This window comes from Tasmannia lanceolata, unplaced genomic scaffold (genome assembly GCF_043159265.1).
Source record: "Tasmannia lanceolata isolate RefF3 unplaced genomic scaffold, GAP_Taslan_0.1 ptg000003l, whole genome shotgun sequence".
NCBI classification, from domain to species: Eukaryota; Viridiplantae; Streptophyta; class Magnoliopsida; order Canellales; family Winteraceae; genus Tasmannia; species Tasmannia lanceolata.
The window spans coordinates 7,429,196-7,440,606 of NW_027518680.1; positions in this window are offsets into that span (position 1 = coordinate 7,429,196).

The window sequence follows — 11,411 nt, forward strand, 5'->3', positions numbered from 1 at the left end:
ACCAACGGTTTCCTCTATATATATATATATATAATTTTTTATTTTTATTTTTATTTTTCAACAAGGAAATCTCTTTCTAAATAGCCAAGCCTCAGTAGTTGTACTAACATGAAAAGGTTAGCAATGTAAGGTATTCACTTTTTGAGTGTAGAATGAGACAGTTCTTTGAAGCAAAGAATGATCAATAGTATCAAGGTTTTTATTTAGTGCTAAATACCAAAGTTGGTTCTATTCGTATGACTTATTTTGGCTATTTGAACCCATATTGTACTGTGGATCCGGAGAGAATCTCTCTCTCAACTGTACATACGACTTTCATCTCCAGGCAAATGGTTGCAACTCCTCAGTTTATATAGCAACAAAGAATGCGCTAAAGAAAAGAACAAATTGTGTCTAAATGCCTCAAAAGAAAATTCAAGACGGGACATCAATCTTCTAAAAATCAATCTTCAACAGTTCAAACCCAGTTGAACCATGGTTCCATTAAAACTAATTTTAAATTAAAAACGACAAGTTTAAGATAACTTTTTCCCACCTCAACCCTCTTTTAAGTATGGAGAAGATGGAAACAGAGTTAAAACGTTTGGTACTTCCCTTTTTTATTTCGAATATTCTACTTAGGGAATGCTTTGTTGACCTGAAAAACTATTCCATGGAATATTAGTGGAGCCAATAGTGAGAGATTGGTGGAGAGAGAAAGAAACTTGAGAGGATGTGGCTGAGGGGGACATGAAAAGCCCCTCAAAAACAGGGGAAAAACTCAAACTTGAAATACTGTGTTTGGGATTTTGAAGGTCATGTGAATTCTTGCTAACTCTCCTTAACGTACAGTTAGAGACTTTGACTTCGAATGTGGGGGACATCTAGTCTCTCTTCAACTTTCGTGAACTTTGATGAGAACTTTGAGTGAATTAAACTATTAGGAACTTGCCAGTGCCACTAACCGTCCATTTTTGGAGTTCTCCAAAAAAGACGCACACGACTCATAATATGCCCAATTCCTCAAATCCGCTAAAAGTCGTGTAAATCCATTGCAACTAACCCCCCAAACTAGCCGTTTGAAGCAACTTTTGAGGGGGTATTTTCAGGTTTTTCAAAAATAAAAAATACATTTTATAAAGGGGGAACCGGACTAGCGGGCCGCCCAACCAAGCCCGGCACAGCCCGCTGCTTTGTGCCGTGCCGGCACGGTACGCATCACTGTAGCTATCCGTGCTGTGCCGTGCTTGCCGGCCACCTTCATGTGCATCTTGCTAGCACTCTTTATTAATAATGACTAACCAAATAGAAGAGGGAGGATTCGGCTAAAGGTGGTTGAATGATATTATAGACGACTTTATGACTTAGCCCTTGACAACTATTTAAGTAAATAAATATCTAAAAATTGGTGATCCATCAATGCAAGGGCACTCGTTAAGGAGCATTTAAAGCACCTATTTTCATGCACTCCACGCATATATCCTCAAACACCCCACGCATATATCCTCAAACACATTTATTACTGGAGCAACGTTTGTAGTCGAGATTTTATTTCCACAATTACAATTTCAACAAAAGAGGCTTGGTTTTGGTTTTTACAAAAATACCTCCACCATGACAAAATAACAAGAATACCCTTATCTCATAAAAGATAACGAAAATATCCCTAATTAAATCTCATGAAAAATGACAAAAATACTTATATCTCATAGAAAGTGTTAAATACACCTATCTCTTCGAAAAATAAAAAACTCATATATCATGAAAAATAAAAAGACCCTATCTCATAGAAAATGATCAAAGTACCACTCACTCATGAAAAATGACCAATACACTTATATCTCATAGAAAATAATAAAAAAGACCTATCTAATGCAAGACAATTTACATGGTGGACGGGTCTGCACTTACGTGCAACCCGAAAAAATACTGGTGGCCGCATTTTTTTGGTGATCCAACCATTCATTTTCTTGGGCCCGGATTTTATTCTCTAATTTAGATCTAATTTTATTCTCTAATAAAATCTTCTCTATAGAATGATCTTAACCCTTTGATTTGAGAAGGTTTAAAATGGACACCGCAATATAAAAAAAACTACATAGAACAGGGTTAGGATTGAAAAATATTTTCTGGGCACACCCCCAACAAATGAAAAAAATACGTGTGCCGACATTGTTTGGGTGGGTGATCCAACCATTCATTTGTTGGGCCCTAATGTAGATAATGTGGGCCCGTAAAATCTTCTCCATAGAATGATCTTAACCCTTTGATTTGAGGAAGTTTAAAATGGACACCACAATAAAAAAAAAATGCATAGATTGGAAGGATAGGATCATCGATCCTATGAACAAAATACACTATCTCATAAAAATGACAAAATACACTATCTCATGAAAATGAAAATGACAAAAATAAACTTATCTGATATAAAATAATAAAATATTTCAATCTCATGGAAAATGGGTTAAGGTACTTTGGCTATTATCTTTTATGACATAGGGGTATTCTTGTTGTTTTCTCGTAATAGAAATGAAATTGTGGGAAACGGTTCTCTAATAATAAATGTGTTTTGAGGATAAAAGTGTGGGTACATGAAAATAGGTGCTTTAAATGCTCCTTAACGAGTGCCCCTTTCTTTAGTTGCATTCAATTAATTTAAACTGAGGTGCTCAATTCATTCAGCATTTTAATTTCTCCACCTCGATCTCTCTCGCTCTCTCAATTTCGGGGAGAATGGGGGTGTAGCATTGGGGTTTGTTCTGTCTTATGGTTGTTCTAACTTCTATCCACTGATATATTAGAAAAATCTTTTGATACATTTTGCAAATATAATTTTTGGAAGTACCATGTCTATCTAGCGTCCATCGCAGATGGTCTGTTGCATGTCAGACCAACCACACAGGCTCACTTTACAACAACTTTTGTCTTCATTCATGAGGTGGCTCATCTGACATGCAACAGACCATCTGCGATGGATGCTAGCAAATCCCTTTTCTACGGGATTTGCTAGCGTCCATCGCGTAGCGTCCGCATGTTAGACCAGCCACATGAGCTCACTTTACAATCCCACAAGCATACAAGGCTACAAAGTAATAACAGAAATAAACCTGGCATTCCATAACTAGAATATCAAAGTCTCAAGTAATGTGGACTCCACATAGTCAAATCAAATATTAATTCTTCCCTGAACCACAATAAATAAGCATAGACGTAGTCTTACACATTTGTTTACCAATACTCACTGTCTGAAACAAAAGCAAATAAGCAAAATAAAATCTCCAAGCTCCTACGGTTATGAAACTAAGCTTTTTCTTCCTCGTTCACCTCATGAGCATCAAACTCTGAAAATGTTAATATAACCACAGTCAGTTGAAAAGCTCAGTACATAATAACGCACTACAAAAGTTCGGTCAAAACATGCTATATAAAGAGAATCAATGGTAAACAAAGATGGCAAAAATTTCACTTGATGTGACTAATACAAATACAATAACTGGGAGACAAAGCTTACAAAGTCATATTTCAAAGTGTTACATCAAAGAGGGTCTCATTAAGAGAAGTCACAAACTCTTAAGAGATCACTGAAAGCAATCAGAAAAGTACAAAACCACCCAAAGGTTATCGACTTAGCCCCAAAAGCATGTTATTTTACCCGACTGCCTGCCGTTCGAAACTAGTTTTTAAGTTCATATACATGTCGACAGGGTCAGTGAATAGTACCAACTGACGGGACCCAAAAGCAAACATATAACTCCCATTGGTGCAGGCCCTTATAGTTCACATATAAACCTAAGCCTCCACAAAAGGTGTCCGCTTATACAAAATGTCCAAAGATACATACAAAGTTCCAAAGATTGTAGTTCACATTGGTGCCATAAGATTTTCCAGAATAGTTGGGTATACAATGATCAAAAGGTTCGTATATCAAAAGGGTCACATATTCAATGCAAAAGTCATAGGTTATCAATGAGTACAAAATCAATAGATTGTGTTTAATGAAGGATAAGCATGCAAACCCAAATCAAAGGCTAAGGTTATCATAGGTTTCACATATTTAAAGAGAATAGAGAGTTACAAATCAAAAAAGCATATCATTCAATGGCGAATCATATCACTAAAGAAGTACGAAATTACGTACCTTTATAATGAAAACTTTTCCTTTTCTTAATCACCTTAGCTACCTACAATCAAGAGTATAAATATTCTCCATGAGTTTCATCATTAATTTCGCTCATATCAGGCATATATATCCTTCCACTGACACAAGACACTCTTTGGTGCTTAATCGGAAAAGAATCAATAAACTGTCATATGGTTCTTTTTAGTATTTTGAAATTATCATCTTTATAAAGTTTTTAAAACCTTTTAAAACTATTTTTAACAGAAAGAACGTGTTTCCAGCATGTCCGTAGAGTACAAGAGCGTCGAAAACGGACAAGAACGAAGAAGTTATGAATTTCCGAAGTTTAAACTGCAGGGGGAAAAACTGCTATGCCGGATGTCCTGAAACTTTGCCGGACGCCCGAAAAAATTTTGTTTGCCCAACTACATACAGTCGGACGACCGCCATTTTTGCCAGTCGACCGCCCCTGCTCGGACCCAGTTTTCCTCGAAACGCGATTTTCACCCTTTTTTATACTAAAACGGCCATAACTCATTCATTTGAACTCCAAATCTCGCGTTGTACAATCCGTTAGACTCATATCGACGAGAGAAATCCATAAAACCCAATTTCACTCTCTGAAATCCTTAAATCTAATTACTACATTTAATCTAAGCTTTTAGGGCATAACCCAAACCTATATTCTTAGAGTTCCAAAACTCAACTCTTAGTTTCTTAGGGATCCATAGATTCATTTCTAAATTCTTATACAATTCATTACACCAAACCTAATAATCTAAATCATAATAATAAGTCTTAGATCCTAGTTTTAGGATTCTTAACATGCCAAATCTTATGTAGAACATAGATCTTACCTTGATTCGCATTTTCTCCTTTCAAATCGTGCTCTTCCTCTCTTTCTCTACGTAAATATTTTCTTAGGGTTGCAAAACGGTTTAGGGTTTCTTAATAGCTATACAATTCTTCTTAAAAGGTTATTTATAGGCTTTTCTAAAGAGCCCTAATTCTAATTTTACTCATCACCTAATTCTAATTTTACTCTTGATGATAAAAATACCCTTGGTTCACATGGGGGACGAATTTTAAAAGGGAAGGCAAATTCGGATATTTACACCATGCTTGTCGAAAGTAACTTTCGTAGGTGCTTTCCTAAAAGTCAAGTCCTGTGTTGACCTGAAATCCCATTCATTTAATAAGTGGTTACAAAAATTAATGGCTATACTCTTCTTGAAAACCCTTAGAGAATGTCATTGGCTCAAATAGCTACAGTTATCAAGTTATGGTGGATGTGGCAAGAATGGAGTGGACTCCAAATCAACGATCCGGATATCACTCTTCACATGTGTACGCATGGTTCTGAGTCACTTGCCACATGTTTATGCTACTATACGTTTGTGTGGCATACAATTGGGATTGGGGCCAAGCTACCCTTTTTTGTGCTGGACTTCTAAGTTTGGCACCTAATTTTTGTTAATTGAACTAATCTTTTTCGTATAATAGAAGTTATGCTAGTGACTTTTTGGAAAAACTGCTCAAAAACTAGTATCTTTTTCACTATTTCGTGATTGGTCATGGTTAGTTGGGAGAGAGGGCTGGATTCCCATACTTATGTTTAGGCGTGTCATTCAAAATAAAATGTTTAGGCGCTTCCACCCATGTTGATTTGTCTTATTTCATATATTTTTACTTTGAGGAATGCTAAACACGAGAGTCACCCTTGGATAAATAAGATGAAAGGGCGCCCCCATTGGTCCCCCATTGACTTTCAACCAATGGAGGCGCCCTTTCATCTTATGTTTATGCAAGATGATAGTCAGTGTGATATAGTTCCCAAATAATAGGTGTGGACGCTTAAAATATAGGCATTACTATTCAACGTTTCAGAAGTATCACATGCCTTAATGTACAGATTTTCTTAAAAACAAGGAGAGAGAGAGAGAGAGAGAGAGCGAGCGAGTAATCCAAGGTGTGGTTACCAATATCCAATTGTATTCCACCACAATTATACCACATGAAAGTCATGTACATATTTTTTTTGGACAGAGAGGAGAGAGAGAATTCTTCTATATAAGGTACAATTGGTTTACCTATTCCTCATATTTCCTAACCCTAACTACACCCAAAATGTTGAAGTCTCAGCTCCACCCATCTCCCCTTGCTCCCTCCCACATCCTCCTGCATAGCTCCTTCACTTCCCATTACTGGACCCCTGCATCTATTTCCCAAATCACCCCAGTCATTTTCCGTCACCGGAGACCAAAATCTGGTAGCATTCGCTGTGAAGCCACGACCAATGATCCCGTACATGGGACCACCACAGCACGGACGACTGTCAGTGTTAACGCCGTTGTCACCATTAAGAAAACCATCGGCGGCTTCCTTACAGACGTAGGGTGGGATCGTGGCCTCGATGATATAAGCGATTTGCTTGGTAAATCTCTTCTTCTCGAGCTTGTCAGCAGCGAGATTTCTTTGGATTGCTGGATTTCTTTGGAAAAGTTCTCTACCAAAATAAGGGAGAGTAAGGCCATGTTTGGATTGCTGGATTTCTTTGGAAAAGTTCGTAAAAGAAAAACTTTTCCAGAGTTTCTTGCTTTTTTATTGTTTGATTACCTACGAAAATTAAAGAAGTAACTTTAACCGCATCAGTTCAAGTTTTATTTTGAAGAGACCTTCAATTTATAACGATAACCCTCTAAATAAGTCATAACCATATCAGTTCCCTCTAAATTGTGGAAATGAAATAATTTATCCAGGAAGAAATTTTTCACAAGAAATATTTTTCTTGCAATTCAAAAAGATCCTACTCGAAAAATCACTGAATTACAAGGTGGTCTAAGCTATTTTTTAATTGAATACAGCAACGTTGCATAGAAATCAGCCGATAGCTTTACTACTTGTCATAAAAATATAGGCTACTGATATTGACACTAGCATGTTTTAATCACTGCACAAACTCAGCCTGTCTATTCTTTTTCAATTGGCTTATTAAAGCTTTTTAGAAAATTTAATAACCTTTTGACAGCTGTTCAAATAATAAAAGACAAGATGAGTTAATGCAATTATAAAAAAAAATAGAAATGAGAATATCAGCAGCCAAAATATAGTGTACCATGGGTTTTTCAGGGGCAAAATTATTGGGAGGGGCGCATGCATGGATGCGTCTTGCCTCATTAGTCAGACTATTCCAACCATTGATTTTTTTTATTTTTTATTTTTTAAATTTCTGATATAGAATAAGCTCATTACACAACGATTGACATTTAACGTACTAAAGCATCTCCATTTAACAAAAACGACAAAATCCAATCTAATCTAATCTAATCTAATCTAATCTAACTACTATATAAAGGCAAAATGATGGGTTAATGTCTTCCACCCTTTGCCGAAAATTCGATTTCTATCCCAGTTGTATTATGCATATTCTCTTCAATAACACCTTATGATATTACCTACTTTATTTAGCGTAAAATCATAATCTACATCCATCTACATATATAAAGGTAAAATCTTGGGTTATTTTCTTCCACCCTTTGCCAAAAATTCCATCTATATCCCAGTTGTATTATGCCTATTCTCTTCAATAAGACGTTATGATATTACCTACTTTCTTTAGGGTAAAATCGTAATCTACATACTAAAAGTACCGACACAGGGTACTTGTCTATGATAATTACGGAAAAAAAGTACCAAGAAGAGGTAAAGACATATGACAATGATGAAAGAATTACTTGATATTACGCATGCAGGACACTTGCAAAATATTGACGGATTCCGGACACTTTAAGAGGAACAACAATTATTGAAACCTCTATAGATTGGAGGGCTAGGATCAGCCTATGGAAATGATTTTATGGGCACAACCGATTGATGTTGTGTTCCATCACATAGATGGTTTGGATCAACCTATAACCCTCTATAGATCAGAGGGTTCGGATTAACCTATGAAAATTATTTTTGGGGCACCACCTATGTGGCCCATCTAATGGAAGGTTAGGATCATCCTATGGTATTGACCATACCGTACATTTTAATAAAGTGGGGAGTGCGATCATCAAAATACGGTGAGTAGTGCCATTACAAAATATGGTAGTGAGGACATTATCACTATATATAATTTGAAACCATCGTTGTTACTTGGATGTTCCGACGCGGGTCGGGTTCAACTCGAACCTGACGGGTTCAACCTGAATTTGGGTTGGGTCGGGTTAAGCTTTTTCGCAAATCGGGTTGGGTTGAGTTAGGAAAAATCAACCCGAATTGGAAATCAGGTCGGGTCGGGTTGGGCTGTCGATCAACCCGATCCGACCCGAAACCCGAATTTGGGTTCCATCTGAAGAAGTTCTGTATATGTGTTTTTCTTTTTCAACATTGAAATAATCTCCACAGTCCACAATAGATGGTTTGGATAATGCTATGGTTCGGGCCATACCGTACTTTAATAAAGTGAGGAGTGTGATCATCAAGATATAGTAGTGCAGATAACATTTCCCTTCGTTAATTGTTAGTCCCTGTTTGGTTTGGGTTTTAAGAACCGATTATGAGTTACAAACTGATTATTGGTGACTCACTATTGCTTCTCAAAATCCAAAACAACCCGGCTTGAGCTGAGGTGGTCAACAATTTGTACCATATCTCAGTGACATAGATGCAGTCCAATCTCTGCCAAAGGGGATAAAAAATCGGTCAATGCATTGGCAATGAATGATTGTGAAACTCTATTTTTTGGCAAAACTAAGAAGGTATATTTTATAGTTTATATTTACTTTCTTCTTAATTTGTCATCTTCATATTAACACATCATTTAGTTATTTAGTGACTTGCAAATTTATGTCTCTCATACTTCTTCTTTTTTTCTTCTGAAAATTTTACTTTTATTTATTTATACGCCAATACTTACATTTTCTCTTCGATTTATTTCTTTTTCTTTTATTTATATGCATTCATCTAAGAAATAAGCTCTCAACTTTATTGTAGGTTAATTAATATAAATTTCCTTTGTGAAGTCTTCTTAATCACATTGTCTTAGGGTTTACTTATGCTAAATGTTTGTACCAATTCACATGCCAAATGGTCTTTATCATTAAAAAAATTTCATTTCTGCTTATGGCTATCTCAATGCATAGAGTTCACTTCTGTAGGTTTTACAGCTATTTTTAGGCCATTACTTAATTTGTGGTTATTCTTACGCGAAATGTATTGGTCCAAAAGTCTAAATCCACAATAAAATAACAAACACTTCTACACTAGAAATATTGAAAGAAAGCAAGAATTGTCTTAGGTTCCAATCCAAGTGCTTGAATTCCTCAGCAAGTCTACTGCCGCTCCTCTGTATCTGAAAATTGTTAAACCACATAATGAGCTAACAGCCCAGCCAGTCGGTTTTCCAAATCCAAGTCAGCTAATAGGAAAACGAAAACATGCTGGTGCGAAAAAGAAGTAACATGCCATAAAATTTAGCCAATGCAGAAATTGATAAGAAGCAAGAAAATCATTTCTACACAAGTTACATACGAAAAATACATTCTTTTACTAAAAACGGTTCCAACCACTCGGTTATGCAGTTTTCCACTTTGAAATCAATGACAAAGAATATATATTTTCAAACACTTGGTCTTGCAGTTTTCCATTTAGAAAACAAATACTTAACAGTCTTCTCTATGGCCAATTTCCAACCTTATTGGCAAGTAGCGTAATCCAAGGTGAACACTCGTTCACAGGACTCACAGGTCCTAAAGCGCAATATCACAATATCAATAGCCAGAGGACTACCTACTGGCCGTCCGAGATCAACCTTACGGGCAAATAAACTCGACCGGTCTACGTGATCACGTCCAGTGTACTCACCCACTGGCAGGTTGGGCACTAGATCCCCACCAGAGATCAACCTTACTAGCGGAATCCATTCCATACCAAGACTGCATAAAAATATAGAGAGAAGCAATTTAATGTTTGCAATACCGTGCCATAAATTTTGTAGACGATGCAAACCATGGGGGCTCCCCCGTTCCAAACCATCGAAACCATATCATATATAAAATGCTTTTCAATAGTGTTTCATGAACTTGAGTTTCCAAAAATCATGTTAGTCACAAAGCTCTTTTCTTTTTTTTGTATAGATAAGGAAGCATGTTAAGACTAAACCATTTCATGGATAATGACAATTCAATCATTTGGAATGACATGCTAAAAGAAAACAGTGAGAAACCTTTTCAAAACAAGTTCCATGTAATGAACTGTAATAAAAGCTTGCAACAAATCTAAGTATATGAAATATACATAATACACTGACATAGGGTAGGATCACCTACTTTAAGCGTAATCTCCAGAAATTTCCTTTTGAAAGGTTGAGGCCAAGACCCAAGAGTAGATCCTTCTAAACAGCAGAGAGACGAGAAGTAGTGTAAATTCTACAATCCTTTGTCTGCAGACATAACTCTTAGCCCGAGAAATATGGACAAAAGATGGTTACAGATCCTTGAAAACAAATGGGGCAGCGGGTATCTTCAACGCTAGACTCTTGACGTGATCTACTTGGCAACAAAGGGCAACAAATAAAACAGTTGTTCTAGGCTTAACACATGAAGCAAGGGAAAGGATTTTAAGGGACAATTTGATCTTTCAGGGGAGGTTTAGGTAGCTAAGGCATTTGATGGCTCAAACTCTATGCTGGATTTTGCGGAAGAACATGCAATGAAGACCCATAGGACTTCAATCCGAGAAGCAACAACAAAATGAACCCACGACAGCCCATGCACTCCCTTTTTTTTTGTGTGTGTTAAAAGAAGCCCAATAGTCAAAGCCAATTCCCACAAGAGAAATAATCTTCACATGATCAACGAACTGCCCTTGATCAAGGAGGCTCACGGTAGAGACTCGACTGAAAAATTAATTAATCATCAAGAATAGGTGATTCCATCAAGATATTCATCTCATATGATTAGGAAGAACTCCCTTCTACATCTAAATTCGAAACTAAAAGAAACAGTACCTCAAGCAATTCTTGGATGAGTTTTATGATCTTCAAAGGAAGTAATCCATTAGCCCTCTAATGAGATGACCACCCCACAACTTCAATCGTTCACGAGCATTTGATGTCTTCAAGAGATCTAGTGTAAACAATGTGAAAATGGATGAATGAATTCTCTCAATGTGTTTCCAAAAGAAAACTCTGCCTTCCTAATCTCTCAATACATATATAGAGGAATAGATTTATGTTACAATTGTTAGCCGAATGAGAAAGAATCTTGGCACTCCAAATTGGTAGGTTGTAATTGTATTGCCATGGGTAAATGGGTCAATGAAGGAA